At 44.1% G+C, this 17224-nt stretch overlaps 1 protein-coding gene across 6 annotated transcripts in view; it reads left to right on the top strand.

The window, feature by feature from the left end:
- Positions 1–17224, top strand: part of TSEN54 (tRNA splicing endonuclease subunit 54) — a 571608-nt gene that overhangs the window by 80143 nt on the left and 474241 nt on the right. The window contains exon 3 of one of the 6 annotated variants that reach the window (XM_069654779.1): positions 9440–9566. The exons of 4 other annotated variants lie outside the window; for them this stretch is intronic. The gene's annotated coding sequence lies outside the window, so the exon portion shown is untranslated. Of the gene's footprint in view, positions 1–9439; positions 9567–15389; positions 17129–17224 lie in introns of those variants that run through there. One more of the 6 variants, XM_069654780.1, reaches the window with a different exon arrangement.

Genomic DNA, 17224 nt, shown 5'->3' with positions numbered 1-17224 from the left:
AATGCAACACAGAAATTAGACTTGATATGATTTCAATCAAAAGACCTATGATCACGTTTTCCCCCTGTTATTACTCACTCCCCCCAGTATGCAATATGAAGAGATGTAATTAGGGCACACATGTTTTAGGAATGGCAATCAACAATGCAGTTCAATCCCAGTTCCCCCAGCAAGCTTAGAGAGAACAGGTATGATTTTAACACAGGTAATGGCTTTTAATGTGGTTTGAATGCAATGGGAAAACATGCTAAATGATTTTAATTCACTAAGATTCAAAACTAGTGAGAGTGCTTTGAATTGGGTCAGGTCCACACTAGCAATGATTATCAGAAAGAAAACGAAACTCGGGAGTGGAAAGCAAGAAATAGCTATTTTGACATGAAAGGAAATTGAGCCAAATTGCAATTGGCAGCAATTTTTCCGCGTGCGTGAATCGCGATTACGGAAAAACTATAAGTTAAATTTTGGTTCTAGGACATGCGGTTCCAAAGTTAGAGGTTTTTGTGAAGGTAGATTTTTCAGAAACAGTCAAGATTTCAGAATAAAAGAAGCACTTTTGAAGATTTGGAACAGAGATTTCTTAACACTAGAGAGTTTATGGAGCCGCAAACTACATGACAGCCCAGCCACCTACCCAGAGGCGCCTCCGGATGGTTTCTGTCTGAACGAGATGATTGCCTTTCGCCAGAAAATATATGTATTAGTGCCAAGATGATTATCAATACAATAATTCAAGGATTATGTGGAGGAGAGAAGAATTCAGGATAAACAAGAGATTCAATAATGCAGTTATGGATAGGTTGGATTGGGTTACTTAATACTAAGAGGTTAGTTATGGACAATTCTACACTAAATACTTACAACTATAGCTTTGGAATAGAATGGGCCCATCACAGATCTGGTCAAGGGTTTGGCTGGGATTCGCTCGCCACCGGACAGGTCTCGGTCACTGGGTTCTGCTCGTAGCATGGCACTCTAGACTGTGTGGCCTCTTGGACTGGATCTGACGGGTTCTGGATACAGCTCTGCTCTCTGGGTCTGGATCTGGTTCTAGCACAGGATTCTTAGCTAGAAGCAAAACAGCACAGCCAGGCTGTTGGATTTGTGGTGCCCCTTGGAAGTTTAGGGGTTAGAATCAGGTTGCAAAAGATTCTGAAGGCCTGCTGAGAAAGGGTTCAGCTTTTGGGTTAGCCCTCTCTGCTTCAAGGTTCTAGAGTTGGGTTCTAGAGTCTGGGTCTATCTCTGGAGTCTGGGGTCTGGAATCCTGCAGGGTGCTTTGCCAAGAATCAGTTGAGGAGTGGAAAGTGTGTCCCTTTCTGGGTCCCCCGAAGTCCCTATTTATCCATTTCCAAAGTGGGTGGCGAGGCTGATTATCTATGCCCAACCCTCTGGATTTGATATGTCGGAGGATGCCCTGTTCCCTGATTTGAGACATGAGCAGTGTGTCATCATGAGTCCGAGTGATGCTATGTTTATGATCCAAACGAAATCCCTCCCGTTTGTTTTTATCCAGAAAATCTATTTTTCCCAAAAAACATATTTCCAATATACACAAGTTGTTGAGAATACATAATTACATGACAGATTGCTTAAGGTATATTCTTATCCAACTCTCATCCTCCTACTAGCTTTAGTTCAGAAATGATAACTTTTTCGCACTTTTGGTGTATTTCTCAATATTAGTTCTGCACCAATTTTTATACATGCATGCACATCCGATCTGGGCATCTCTCTGTAATTTTTCATGTTCCTAACATAATCACACTGGCTAGGATATGAATAAATTCCGGGGTTCAGTCTCAGAATATCGCACAGCTTCCAGCTTAGTCTTTAACTGTGGGTGATATTTCTGTCGGTTCAGGACACTTTGCTATAAGCATTTTTATAAAACTTATATTTACTTCAACATCAATCCACATTTCCAGTCTGGCCCACCTCCAAGCTGAGCTGAGTCAGAAAGTCACATGGTAAGTCTTCCTGCCAGAGCAGTTGTTGTCAGTTACACCCGAATTAGCATTTCCTATTCAGTCCAAGGAATCCATTGTTTCTTTCTCCGGGCAGCAGAGAAAATCTCCTCCCCTTTTGATTAACATGCCCATACGACATCCTCCTTTTGGTGGGAATGAACAAGGTGTGAAGGGTTCTCAGGGAAGAAAGCCTCTTGAAAGTTTTAACTGCATCAAGTTACCTATGGTCAATTGCAACATAGTTCCTTGTGAAAAAATACATTTATAAATTTAAACTAAGCACACATATCTTTAAATCCAGTTGATTAGATGTTCTAAGGTTTCTTTTTGTAACGTATTGTTACAAAATCTGCAAATATTTTCTGAACTAACAATTTGCTTTCGCTGGGCTAAGATATCTCTTGTGGGCCACAAATTAAAACGCAATCTCATAATCGCTATACGAATTTGTGGTGAAGGCGATTTGATCAGGTAACTTGCTACTGTTCCCATTTTTTTATCTGGGAATATTTGGCTGTTGAAATTTTTATAACTTAAACAGAGATCGCGATTAAGTAGCCAATCTTGAAGAAAAATCTTTTTCTTAGCTCGTTCCGGATTTTGGATTAAAGTTTCAACATCTACATCTGCTGTAGCCAGAATTCGATACACATTGGTGGTCCATTTTACAACAAAACAGTGATTAGTTGAAAACAGATAATTAGATAAAATGAGTGATTAGTTGAAACCAGATAATTAGATAAAATGGCTATAACAGTATCAGCAGCTATATTTACTAAGCATTTTCTAAATAGTGCACAAAGTTGCCATTGATATTTGGCGTTGAGTGACGTAAGTCCCAATTCATAACGAATGCATGAAATCGGGGTTGATTGAGGTAAATGCAATAGGCTTCTCCAGTATTTAGCTTCCAATTTATCTAGGTTTTTAGCGTCAGTGATATCTCGAGCTTCAAGTCCATATAGAAGTGTAGGAGTCACTTTTTGTAACCAATAGTATAGAGCAGGCTTGATGGAAAATTTACCGTATTTATATAGGATTACCTTTGATTGGGCAATTGCAACCATCAGTTTATTTTGTTGTAACTGCAGATGTTCAATAGGCATTGAGTTTGATTCAAACTGAGTTCCCAAATATTTGTAGTTAGTTACAATGTCTAGGGTAATGTCTTTAACCATCCATACAAACTTTGATCTTGATGAGCATTTTGGGATGTCGACTAATATCTGAGATTTTTTGATGTTCAGAGAAAGCTCATTCTCTTCAAAGTAGATTGACAGTGCAGAAATTAATCTCTGGAGGCCTATGGGTGTTTTGGATATTAGGACTAAATCGTCCGCATACCACAGCGCTTGTATTACTGTGCCATTCATTTTAGGTGAATCTGTTAAGATGGACGAGAACTTTTTGGACATCGTGAATAAAGAAGTTAAACAATGCCGATGCCAAAATACAGCCTTGTTTCAGACCTCTTGTTGTTTTAATTGTTGTGGATAACAGGCCGATGGTAGATAGTCGAACCCGTATGGACGTACCTGAGTGTAAAGCACGTATTATGTCCAATATGTCTGGTGGGCAGTTAGCTCTAGTTAGCTTTTGAAACAATTTAACGCGGGAGACAGAATCGAATGCAGCGTTTAAATCGACTAAAGCAAAAAATAGAGAGGTTTTGGTGTATCGTGCTTGAGCTTTTAAGGAATTGAGAATCATAAGGTTGATTGACGTCCCTAACCCCCGGACAAATCCAGTTTGATTTTGGTCTCGGCATGTGGTTTCTTGTGTCCAGTTATTAAATGCTGATAGTACCAATCGAGTGAAAATTTTCCTGGAGCGTCCAATAGCGCTATTGGACGATAGTTCGATGGTATGGTACGATCTCCTTTTTTAAGTATCGGCACTATGATTGAAGTACGCCATGAGTTTGGAATTCTCCGGGTTTGTAATATCTGATGGAATATATTATTTAAAATTTTAGCCCAGTGCCATGGATGTTGTTTCAGCATAAAGTTGGTAATACCATCTGGGCTTGCAGCTCTTGATGATGATGATTTAATAATAAATTCTTCAATGATGTCTTCAGAACAATCCAAGTTCCAGGACAATGAGCTCTGACCTTCATATTCATGTACTTGAGAGGATTTATCTGTATATAGGTTGGAGAAGTGCAATACCCATTGATTCTCAGATACTCCATTTAGTTGTGCCATTTGATTGTTTACATGCGATGTGCGAATTAAGTAAATGCCTGATTTGTGCTGAGTTTTTGTTCGTTATAGCACCCAGGAAGGATTCCCCATCTTTTTGAAATAACTGTTCTTTATAGGAGCGTACCCAGTTTTTGTAGCGATTTTATCAATTTGAAAGCAACAGACTTTTCGGACCAAGGAAGTTGTCTTGCAGATCTTAATTCTTTTCTGTGTTCTTTTATTTTTTGAGACAATAAATGATCGTACGTATGGACCGGAACACGATCTGAAGGGGTAAAGAATGTTCTATAGTTAGACAACAATTCTACATTCGATGTTGCAGCCTGTGAATCCATTTGTTGTAGCAAATTGTTATTTAGATCTAATAATTCCGTTGGGTGCCACTTAAAACATGATTTGGCATTGTTTACTATCAACTTTTGTGACATCCATTGACAGTTGGTATCTACTTCTACTTTATCTCTCGACCAAGTGAGTAGAAGCATATGATGATCACTGCTAGTTTGTTTCACTATCTTAAATTCTTTTGATGTCATATATTTCTTATTTGATAAATATAGATAATGGTACTTGCTGAGGAACCTCTTTGCCATGTAGCTTGTGGAGGGATATCTCCATGGAGAGAACCATTGGCCATTCGCATGCCAAATTGCTTCATAAAATTACTCCACTTGTTGAATTCTTGTTTTTTCTTCACGGCATCACATTTAAAGGCATTTAGATTAAGGTCCCCTGCTAATACTACATCTGTTATTTCTTTCGTTTTACCAATAAATTCAAACATCTTTGATAGAGCTTTATAGAAACAGTCATCCGTAATTGCTACTGGGTTTCTGTAGACATTTATTATTGCCAGCGTTTCTTGATCATAGGATATTTTTACCATTTGTATAAACTTGTTGGGATTATTCCACGCATGAAGTGTCATTTTGGATCCCAGTTTGACGGCAACCATAAGCCCTGCCATTGGCCGTCCTTTTTGAGCTTTGATGGCTGGATTAATCACAATTTCATGGCTGTCCCATACTGGGATAGTGGATATCCATGTTTCTTGTAGTCGTATAACATCTGCATCTTCTAAAATTGGATTGGAATTTGTAAGTAAATGAAAATGTCCTCTCGAATTCCAACTTATTAATTTTATAGAATCTAGCTTTTTCTCCATATTCTCTTGGAGCAATGATGGTTATAAATGAGAGGTAGGGTATGCAATCGTTTCGTTGTTAATGTCTACATTTTTCCTTTCCGTATCTTGAGCTAATAAAAATCCCATTGAGAACAATTTTAGTCGTACTTGCCACAGTGAGTTCATAAAAAGCCCCGATTTCATCCATAATCGGACAATTCCTAGTATTAAAGCATGATAACCTGCGAATTTCTTTTTACGTTGTTGCTCCATTTTACGTGACTTCATTAAGGGGTCTTCAATGTTAGAGGAATTCTTATGACCCAGTTCACTAGTCATTCTTTTTGTTTTTTGGAATTGCTTGTTATTTTTCTGTAATTCTGGTTGCTTAGCAAAAGTGACTCTCGCCTGATTTTCTGTCGTGATGTTTGGAGATTTTGCTGACTACTCCAAGCGAGTTGCCAAATATGTTTCGATTATCAATTTGATCTTATCTTGTTCATTGCAAGGGCCCACTGCATTAGAGGTTTTTGTTAGATCCGGCATTCCTGATGTCTTTGCAGGTGTTGGCACTCTATTTTCAGGTTGATTCAAATAATGGTTCTCTACATCATAAACATTTTGTTGATCTCGATTTGAAACAGGTTGCGCATTTAGATTCTGCGTGCATAATTTGGATGCCAGATCTTTTATCTCGGATGTCCGACGAAGAATGTAAGTGTCAACTGCACATCTTAGTTGATCAACTTGAGATGTGTCAGTTATAGACAGATTTGGTTGTGTATTTACTACAGGCTGTGGAGTTACTTTGGATCTTGGGTAAGCATCATGATCGGAAGGTGCATTCGTTTGACCATGTACGGTTAAAGAGACATTGTCCAGAACTGAAACCAATTGACTCAGAGGAGACAGTTGTCTTAATGGTGTGGGATGAGTTGATACTGGTGTTCCACTCATTATCACTTGATCCGTAATTAGATTGACCACAGATTTCTGAGGTGCAGTTAGGTCAACTATTTGTGATCGTTCAATACGATTAATTGGTTTATTATTCCGTTTCGATGGTTGGAACGGTTTGGTCATGAGATGTCTGACTCGTCCTTTGTTTCTTGAGTGGTTATTAAACAGGTCATATTGAGTTCTATTACTTTTCTGCGTCAATGATTTAGGGGATTGATCAACGCTTATCCATGAGGAGTTTTGCTGAATTTTTTCTAGACTTTCCTCTTCGATGGGACGAATTATATGCTCGAATGCAGGAAGACTTGAATGTAATAAAGGTGGTATAGTCATGATTTCTACATTTTTTGATAGGTCATTTATGACTTCTTCATGTTTAAATCTAGTCCTTTTCAGCATGAAATCAATGTGTGGCACTCTTATATGGCCTTTTGACAGAATTCTCTTCTTTGACATATTTAACTTCTGAAACACCAGTTCTCCTGTCAGGATTAGAAATCGCCAGCACCTGACAGAGGCGAGTAACGGCACTACACCCATTTTGACAGCTGTCTTTCCATCAAGTAGCTTTAAAAGTGGATGTTGTTCTGATAGCATATGATTCTTGCTGACATTGTATTTGTGTGGATCCTTGCAGTAGAATAATGTGGAACACCCAACAAGGAGGTTGGATCTTTTAGGTGGTTTGTGAGCCATGATTTTTGCATATTTTTGACAATCAAGAAAACGGATTTTCAACAGCTGTTTCTTTTTGCACTCAGCATTGCTTTTTCAAGTGGTTTCAGACTATTTTGTGGGTAGCCCAATGGTGGTTTTGGCATTGATCTCCTGTGCTCACTAAGATAGGCAAAAGTGGATGGCTGCCTATTCTTTCAGATGTTTACTGTACAGATTTGGATGATTTTAGCGAGCAGCATGCTTTCCAGTGGCCATTTCTGAGGTTTCTGCTGCCAGCAATGCACAGTAATGTTGAAGGGCTTGGATCAGTGGGTTGAAACATCCCACAATGCTGCTAACGATGTCCCCTTTGTCTCCTCTGCAGGTTCGCTTCTCCGAGGCTTGTGGGTATCACAGGACACAGTGAGCGTCACGTTGCAGTCTCAGAAGTGTGCTTTGTTGCTTGGGTGTGGTTTAAATAGCCTCAACAAAGTAGTCCAGGTAAAGTATTCCCAGGCCACCACACCCAAAACACTATACCGCATAGCTTAGTTCCTAGGAACCAAGCTATATGGGTGCCTCCATGTTAGCTGCAGGCCCAAATGAAAAAAAGTAGTCCCCTTTAACACACGTTCTTCAAAGAGTATGAGCCTGGCACCAGAGGCACCAGGACTGGCTCCAAGAGAGTCTTAGGAGTGGGTGCCAGGCCTTCAAGGCCTTAATGGAGCCCGGAGCCCTGATACTACCTGGCAAGTGGACTTGCCAGTGGGGGTCTGGGGTAAGGGTCATGACAAGGGCTCCCGCTGCAACTGTTGCCCCTCCATTTTTTGCTTCATATTATGCTTTCCACATGGCTATATTAACTATAGAAACTATAACCATATTTAAAGGAATAGCCCAGAGACTAGCCAATATCCGCTATGCCTTCCTTCTGCCTCCTCCTCTTTGTATGCCCAATTGCAACAGCAAGTGCTGCGCAAGGGAGCATGTGAGTTTTATTCTCCCAAATGCTACTTTCCCTTTGTCAAATGTGTTTTCTCCTTTTATCTGCCGGGCTGCCCTAGTGACTGCGGCAGCTCCGGTTCAACCTACTACATAGCTAGTAGATAATAACCCTCATTCATTTTCTATCCCTTCCCTGCATATCCGGGCCTCCAACATCACAGGGGATGTTTGTATTGATAACAATGGTTCTAAGTTCCCAGGATATAGCACCAACTGCAACATAACATTCACCATTCCTAGGGGTGACACTGATGTTCCCTTTTATGTTGGCGACTCAGTGTATTTCATTTGTGGGTTTACCGCTTACACTTGGCTACCTACACATTGGAGTGGCCATTGCCATTTAGGATTTGTATTTCCAGCCGTATCTATTAGAACCCTGGTGTTGACAACCCTACCAGACATCCCAGAACTGTTTTTCAGGATGATACTGGTGCACCAATATTTGGTGATCTCATTGAAGCAATCATCCCCTGGTCTGGCCCTGCCACAAACATTAGGGATGTCCGTCGCCTGGCTAGATTGTTAGAAGCAAATATTAATGGCACCACTGAAATATTGAGTAATATCACTGAAAAAATACAGGCAGTACACCTTGTGGCCCTTCACAATAGATTGGTTTTAGATATCATACTTGCAGAAAGAGGTGGTGTATGCAAAATCCTAGGGGTAAATTGCTGTCTATGTGCCCGATACCTCCACTTCTGTTGCAAAGCAACAAAGAAGCTGCATGGTATTGCTGAACAGGCCCACGTGCCCACTGGGACATGGGATCTTACCTGCTCCTTTTGATCAATTATCAGCTCTTTTGGCTGGAAAATTGGTGCCTTCCTAATGATTGTCCTCTTATTTTTCTTAGGGACATGTTTTCTTCTACATTTTGTACCCGTTTGCTCCCAGGCACTTGCCCTGTTGCTCAAAACTCATGTTTCATCTTTATCAGTTAGTAATGCATTGATAATTCAAGATATAGCAATACAAGAAATAATGGCTATTGACATTGTTGTTGAGTCTCCTTTCCCTTCCCAGCCTGTGTATATGTGATACCACATGTAGTAGAAATGATATTCAAAGGAACGTTTGTGGAAATATATATATTAAATGAACACCAGTTCTCATTCTACAATGTCACACAACAGGTTTTTTACTCGTGGTCTCTCAAGTTAAGAAATAGCAGTCAAAATAGCACGTACAAACAATAGCATGTGTTGGCCCTTCCACCTGAGCTTGGCCAAGGATAGAAAAGAACACATATTGGGCCTTTCCCTCTTGCATGTCTATCTGTATTTCTGACATAATTACTCAATACAGACCCTGTCTTAGTCATGTATCATGCTAGCGCAGCTGAAAAAGTCATATTTAAGGAGCAAAAATATTCTGTGAAGCCAGAGTTTTTAGCGAAGTACAAATTGTTGCTTGCCTCTCTCCACTCAAGTGTTTTGTTTTGATGTGGACTAAATGCATTTATGTAACTATCTTATTCAGTGATAGTGTCTCATTCTTTGTTTATCTTCCAGGTGAGAGAACCTATGAGAGGGACTCGCAGCCTTGCTCCAATTTGCACCTTCTGGCACAACTTTTCTTCAAGCTCCCCTCTTCCTCCTGCTCCTTCATTGCCGATTGCCTGTCTACTATTCAGTCTTGGTGTGCTTCTAACGGTCTCTCTCTTAATGCCAGTAAATCAGAGATTCTTCCTATCAAGACACCTGCCCCCCGCTTCCCTCCAGCACTCTGGCAATTCTCTATGGTCTCTCCCCCTTCTCCTGCCACTGAGGCCAGAAACCTTGGGGCCATCTTTGACTCCTCTGTCTCCTTTACTCCTAACACCTTGGACCTTGCCAAGAACGCCCACTTTCACCTCCACCTCTTCAGAGGCAGTCTCCCTTTCCTCACCTTCCCCTAGAAGCTCAATGTCTGTAGAGCTCTAATCCTCATCAGGCTGGATTACTGCAACAGCCTCTTCGTTAACCTGCCCCTTTCCTCCCTTCACCCCTTTAACTGACCCAGAACAGGGCTGCAGGACGTATCCTTGGCCTAAAGCCCAGGGACCGTATCTCTCCAGCTCTAAAATCTCTCCATTAGCTCCTGGTGTTTGCAAGTTCAAATTAAAGACCCTCTACATCATCCACAACGCTTTCTGGGGCCTGGGACCACGCGATCTGCAGCCTTCTCTCCCTAAATACTCTCCTTCCTGATCCCTTCGATCTTCCAGCTCCAACTCTGCTGATCAAATGTTTCTCCAAGCAGAAAGCTGTGGGCAGTTCTCTCTCCTTGGCTGGCTCTCTCCTCTGGAACAGCCTCCCTCTCTCTGTCTTGAAACAGACCACCTCAAGTTCTGCAAACAAATCAATACCTTTCCTATCTCCAACTCCTTCCCTCTCTCCCTCCCTTGTTAATTCTCCTCTCCGCCGCTGATACTGGCCGCCTGGCCCCTCCTGCGTCCAACAGGGTTCATCTCATCAGCCCAGTCGCCCGTATTACCGAAGTTGATCGTGGCTGATTTGATTGTGGCCGAATTGACCAAATTTAGGGAGTTTTTTTTTTACCGCAAATATGTTAGGGGTGGAATTGGATTAATAAATAATATAATATAAAAAATTTTGTCAAATTCTGTGAAACTACCCCAATCCCCAGTCACCACCAGCACCACCCCCTGCACTGCCCTTGGCACACACCTGACTGCTGAGTGGCAGACATCCCCCACCTTGGATCATGCTTCTGCCCTTGCACTTACCTGTTGCCTCTCCCACAGGCATCACTGGCACTTCATCTACCACTCCATCCCCAGGGTACCGTTCCTGCACTTATCCCCCCCCCCAACACCCTTTCCACTGCACTTGCATGTTTCGAATGCCATAAGGCCTAGTAGGACCGTTTTCTAGTTTTATTATTTATTTGTTGTCATTGCTTTATTTTCTCCCCTTTTCCCTTCCCTTTTGCCGTGTGGCACCTTGAAACCCTGCTCTGTTGTATGGGTACCTTTTATAAATATCCAATAAATGTATATTTTTCCTTTTGCCGTGCACCAGCCGAGATGGTTTTAGGCTTATACAACCCAACTGACAGGCATGTACTTTTTTTTAAAGGCCCACGTTTATATAGTGTTCAAATTCTGTTTTCACTCGACAGCTATTTTGGGAGTTTTTTGACTACCACAACTGATGTAAGGTTCTGGGCCTCCAACCTTAGTGGACCTGCAAATGTTTAACAGAAAAAACGAACCATGTTCTCAGTTGGTAACGGAGCTGAGCAGTAAGACTTATACTAAGAAGATCAGTAGCTTGGTATAAAGTCCAGTTAATGTTCTCAAGATGTTTTCAAGAAATAAATACAGATGCATCAAGGTATTATACATTAAATAACTAAAAAAACATATACACATATCAAGGTTCGAAATTGCTGTGAGCTATTTAGCTCCTGTATAGGACCTAAAAGAGCCTGGTTAGCTTGACACCAACAGCGACCAAGAGCTACTTTTGGCTCCCCAAGCCAACTGGTGCCATGCAAATATACCTATCTGACATCAACTATGTGTCATGTGGATACATGGTGCAATAGTAAATCTCTAGAAGCCATGCAGAGCATGAATTGTCAAGTGTAGTGGATACAAGTTATGGTTGAATCTCATTTAGAAGTTAACTTGTTGTATACTACATTAGTAGGAGCTATTTCTGCAGGAGCAACAGAGAGAAAGTGGGCAGGATCAAAAGAGCTGGCAGCAGAGTGTTGTGGCAGGAACGGAGATTAATCCAGTAATAGTTGTAGTTGCAGAGTTATGAAGTAGCAACAATTGTAGGTAAAGATTAACAGTCTGATTCATGGAATTAATGTGCGCCGAAAATTGATTCATGGAAGTCTGTGTGCGTGTAAATCCTGGATGTGCGCTAAAATCGTGCGTGGCGCACACAGGCGCACACGTCCTCAAACGGTGTGCGCTATGCGTACAGCGAAAGCGCACATAGCGCAGCGCACACAACAAAAGTGGGCGTAACACGCGGAATGGGGAACAACGTGTGAAAATGTGGGCATTACGGGGGAAGTACAGGAGGTAAATGCGCAGAACGCCCACACGCGCGCCTACAACACGTATTCATGGAATTGAACAGAGGAAACGCTTGCGCCAAAAAAGACGCGCTAATCCGGAAACACGTACGCCAGCAGGAAGCAGGCGTACGCGGCCCCGCGCAGCATAAAAGTGCGCGCAATCAACAAACAAGCTCAGACGCTACGATGAATATACCATTCCTCGCAGCAGTGGTCGTGGGACACCGCAGGAGGAAGAGGAGGATAGCCAGGCCCAGAATTTTTACACCCAGGACCAGCCTTTTTGGGATGCCTGATGACCAGGTGTATGGGAGGTACAGGTTCCCACCACACACAATACTCGACCTGGTGAGTGAGTGGGAGGATGTCATGAGCACTGTTTCCAAGGAGTCAGGACAAGCCCAACATCCCCGGAAGCAGGCTCACAACCCCCGCCCCTGGTCCCAACCAACCCCTATCGGGGCCCTCTGGACCATGTCCTGGTGCCGTTGGCACCAGGCTCATAAGAATCACTGGTCCCGGCGCCAGAGGTGCCGGGCTCATACTTTGGGTAAAGGTGCTTGGGTGGACTTACCTGTAGCAGACCATGCTGCATACTCACCTTCACAAGTCCTGGCAAAATGAAGCTCCAGCCTTCTGCTGGGTGGGACTATTTTTCCAATCTGGAACTACTTTCTTACCTGGGTGGGGCTGGCATCACTCCTTGACTCTGGAACACAGGAACTCTTTTTCTCTTGGGCGAGGCTGAGGAGGAAGACATCTAATCACCTCAACACTATTTAAACCACACCCGATTGGAAGAATGTGCTTCGCGTTATTCTGCATCTGCAGCAGGACGCTCACCGAGTCAGCTCCAGTCTTCTAGTGATATCTTCTGCTCCAGCCTGTGAAAACAAGTCAGATCTTCACTTACCATCCAGGGATCCAGTCTCCGGCCACACCTGTCAGCAAAGGAACATCAGGTTAGCAAAGGGCAACGTTTTAGCAGCCGCGCTTACTTACCTGAATCCACGGCATCTCTGAGGCTACAAGAGAGTTAAAGCAATCCCAGTGAAGTAACTGGAACCCAGCGCCCCTGCATCAGTCACAGGATGGAGAGCCCAGCATTTACATATCTAAGGTGAGAGCTCATTCAGACTTTGGGCGGCCTCAGGGAAAAAACGAATAAGGAGGAGAAGCCTGTGAGAGACGGGCCTCAACGACCGGTGGGGGGTGTCTGTACTTCCGCTCCCTATATGGTGGAGGAGAGGCACAGGAGACCCCAGCCAAGATTCTCTATTCGGTAGCAATGGTCGAGCAATCAAGGCCTAGCTTCTCAGGAGGTGATGCAGGCTGGTTCTTAAGTACAGTGTATCCCCAAGCCCCCACAAAGGAATATCCACACTCTGTATTGGTTAGAACACAGTCTTTATATAATCAATAGTTAAGGTTATGTACATTCATCATGATAACTCTCTTTGTACTCCGGCAAAATCTACAATGACAAATATTTACAATCCTAAAGTGGTACCACCCTAGATCTCATTGAAGTGCATGAACAATACTGTACAATGCCACACAGACCAATAGAGTGAAACCAGCAATAGAGAGAGGAGAGAAAATAAGATGGTTGAGCAATAGGCAGGATACTGGCCCCTACCACTGGGCACAGTTCTGTGTGGAGATCCCCCCCACCTGGGCAACCTGTAAAGAAAGATATAGCACAAGCCCAGTCCATATATTACTCTGCAAGTCTTATTCTCTCCTATAATGTTTTTACCCCCCCCAATGTACCTGGTGGAGTCGAGCTCCTCGAAGGCGTCGACAAACGTCGAGGGACTTGCTGTTCGGCGACGGGAAATCGACGGCCCTTCTTGAATGCCTTCCCTTTCAAGCGGGAGGCACGGGGCGTCGAACGTCCGTCGACAAACGAGGTAGAATGATGTCGAAGAGGCGGCAGCTTCGTCCGAGCGGTGCTCGTCGGCGTCGGGGCGTCGGCGTCCTGCAAGGCGGAGGTGTGCGGGGCACCTCGATGACAATAGTTCTGGACCGCAAAGATTGTAGCGACGGGAGCCCAGCAAGGGCGTCGAGTCGTCCGAGTCTTTGAGGTCGTCGGGTGGAGGGAAACCCACCGGCAGGTTTCTCCTCGGCGCGTTGGTCGGCCTCGACTTTCTCCGGCAGGATAAGCGGTCGACGATGCGGTCGAGAGAGTCCTTCGATTGAATGTTCTTAGGCAAAGGAGCGGACGGCTCCGGTCGTCGGCGGCACGGCGTCAAGTGGTTCCCACGGCTGGGTAACACAACTTCGACGGGCCTCCAGCGGTTACACAAACCTGCGAACCCTGGTCGACGGCAATGGACTTCGACGGCGTCGATGTCCGGGTGCTTCACTTCGATCTCCTCAGCGGTCCCATCTCGGGTCGACAGCCTTTCGAGGGTCTGTCTTCCAGGGCGCTTCGGCGAAGATGGAGCGGTGCTCGATGGTCCCTCGGAGCACGGGAAGAGGGCGCCTTACCAGGTCCTCTCTCGGGTCAGCCCTCGACGATCTCGTCAGCCTTCAGATCGGTCGAAGCAAATGCCACAGCAAGTCTTCTTCTTCCAGCTGGACGTCGAGGATCAGCTGGAAGAAGAAGTTACTCGTAGAGTGGAGACTCAGCTCCCTGGCTGCTTTAGGAGCACAATGGTCGCTTCTCAACCAAAGGTCCCTTCTGAACACTTTTCCAGTGGTGAGAGGTCCCCAGATATACTATCCTCTCTCTCATCCACGCTGCTGGCACACACTCAGCAGCCAATCATACTGCAGGGCATTCATGCAGTCAGTCAGCCAATCAGGCACACAGTGCATTCAGGCCACACTCCTCCCTTCCAGACACTCACAACAAGAAATGTGGATTGGGACAAGTACCCAGCCATTCAACACTACACACTGTATTCAGGCCAGTTTCGGGCAGGGTTGTCTCAGTCTTTGTCTCTCATGCCAGAAACCAGACAACCACAACAAGAAGTGTATATTGGTCACACACTCCATTCACCCAGGTCCCACCCACAGGAGGTACCCACAACATACAGTCACTGGGAAGGCTCCAGTCAGTCTAGCGGGGCATTCACAACAATACCATACATGGAACTTCCACCCAACAGCCAGTCAGGGGGAAGGGACAGAGACAGGGCTTCCCAGGACTTTGGGAAAACGAGATAACAGGCAATAAAAAGCAAGAGGCCACAGGGGCCATCTTGTTTCCTATCAGGAATCAACAGATCCCAATGGCAGGGCCTGGGTATCCCAAAATGGAGGACACCCGGAGCACCTGTCGATTTCAGCACAGAGCTGCCACCAGCCCATACCCTGCTCTGGGGCCACCCACAGGTGCCCAAAAACATACACTAGGGGCACAGGGTTGCACCCCTACCCATGGGTGCCATAAGGGTATCCCATGGGTCTGTTCACCAAACCAAAAGAGAGAGCTGCACTGCCAGGAGTCCCACATGGACTCCGGGGCAGAAAACATAACAGAACACACGGTAAAAACAGAAAAAGGACAAGGATTCAGAGGCCCTGTCCCTCAGATGCATTTCCAGCATCACAAAGCCCAACCAACAACCAGCCATTAATCCCTTTATCCAACAATACCTTAAGGTTTTTATACTAGACTCTGAAAGTTCTTGTTCACACAATATATTCCGTAACATCCAACGGATATGGGTTATTTGACCCAAAAAACCTGACGTACTACTGATTTAACATAATTCTTTTTGCCCTACTGCGGAGGGAGAACCCACTGCATCTCCCCTAATGCGGGGGTAGACCCCCACACCTCCCAGACTTCCCCCACCTCAACGTATTCCCTTACCCCACCCCACAACTATTTCTTTATTAAAGTGTACCATTTGACCTACCAAATTAGGTCGAAAAGATGCAGTCAAATGGGAGTAGATCAAATTGAACAATAACCATCTAACAATGCCTTTGTAGCCAAAGTGTTTCTCTTGAAAAACTATTTCTTTATATTGGATTCACAAGGTTCTTGTTCTGTAAGCTTGAAGATTTGGATGATGTACTCTTTTACCAGAAATCCTATTATGGGCTTTTTAGATTTCCTATTATACTCCTAGATCAAGTATTTCCTTCAAAATGTTAGTCTTTATACAATTTCAATAGTCTGTATCTAAATATCAGAACTTCTTTCATGTACTTTTCAGATTGCCTGGTATACGTCCTTGCCAGGCATTTTGTATCACTGTTAAACTTCTTTCTTCTTTGGTGGATTGCCTGGTATACTCATTTGCCACACATCCTTTTCATGGGGCTCTTCAGATCTCCTGCTATACTGTCCTGCCACGTATCTTCCCTGAATGTTAGGGTAATTCGATGGGGCTCTTCAGATTCCCTAGCATATTCTCCTCCCAGGTATCTTCCCTGAATGTTAGGGTAATTTCATGGGGCTCTTCAGATTCCCTAGCATATTCTCCTCCCAGGTATCTTCCCTGAATGTTAGGGTAATTTCATGGGGCTCTTCGGATTCCCTCTTCTGCCAGGTGAGGTATCTTCCCCGAATGTTAAGGTCCTTTACACAACTTTGGTGAATAACCTTGTATACTTTCCTGCCAGGAATCCTTCTCTGGGTTTTACAGATCCCCTGTTATACTTCCCTGCCAAGTATCTTTCCTAAAATGTCAGCTGTCTAGTGCCTTCTCTTTACCTGGACTCCTTATTGGTTTCAATGTGTCACATCAGTAGCTACTTTGTTCTGTCCAATGTATTTGCTTAGGGTAACACTGTTACAGCTCTCCCCCACACTGACATCTCGTGCATAGATAAATTAGTTTTCGTACTGAATTTTTTCTTGTCGGTATTCAAATCTTCTTTCTTTTAAGCATTGATTCAACATTAGGTTTTGTCTGTTTAAATCGCCTTTGAGCATTGTCCATAATATCATTCACTTGACTGCCCGTGTGTTGATACGCCCCGGGGGTCCCCAATGGCTCTGGGCCAAGTTGCCGGTGGTTCACGGCATCTCCCACTTCTGTCAGGCCTCTGCAGTTAAGCCTCCTCCCTGGCTTGGCTTCCTGCACGATGCAGACGTCTCCCCAGCATTTCCTGCAGCTCTGCGTTCACTCGCCAGCTTCCTTCAGTGACTTGGACCGGAGTCCGCTGAGCTTCCCGGTGCTCCTACGGTCTTTCAGGTAATCCTGCTGGGCTTCTCCTTCTTTTATGCCATGCTGGTAGTTGTGACTCAAGTTCGTGAGCCGCCGCATGCAGTGCTCCATATGAGATTTTGA

The sequence above is a fragment of the Ambystoma mexicanum genome, chromosome 3q (assembly GCF_040938575.1).
Source record: "Ambystoma mexicanum isolate Mex_15411 chromosome 3q, UKY_AmexF1_1, whole genome shotgun sequence".
NCBI lineage: Eukaryota > Metazoa > Chordata > Amphibia > Caudata > Ambystomatidae > Ambystoma > Ambystoma mexicanum.
The sequence above is the reverse complement of the archived record's forward strand: the minus strand, read 5'-3'. Positions and strand labels throughout refer to the sequence as shown.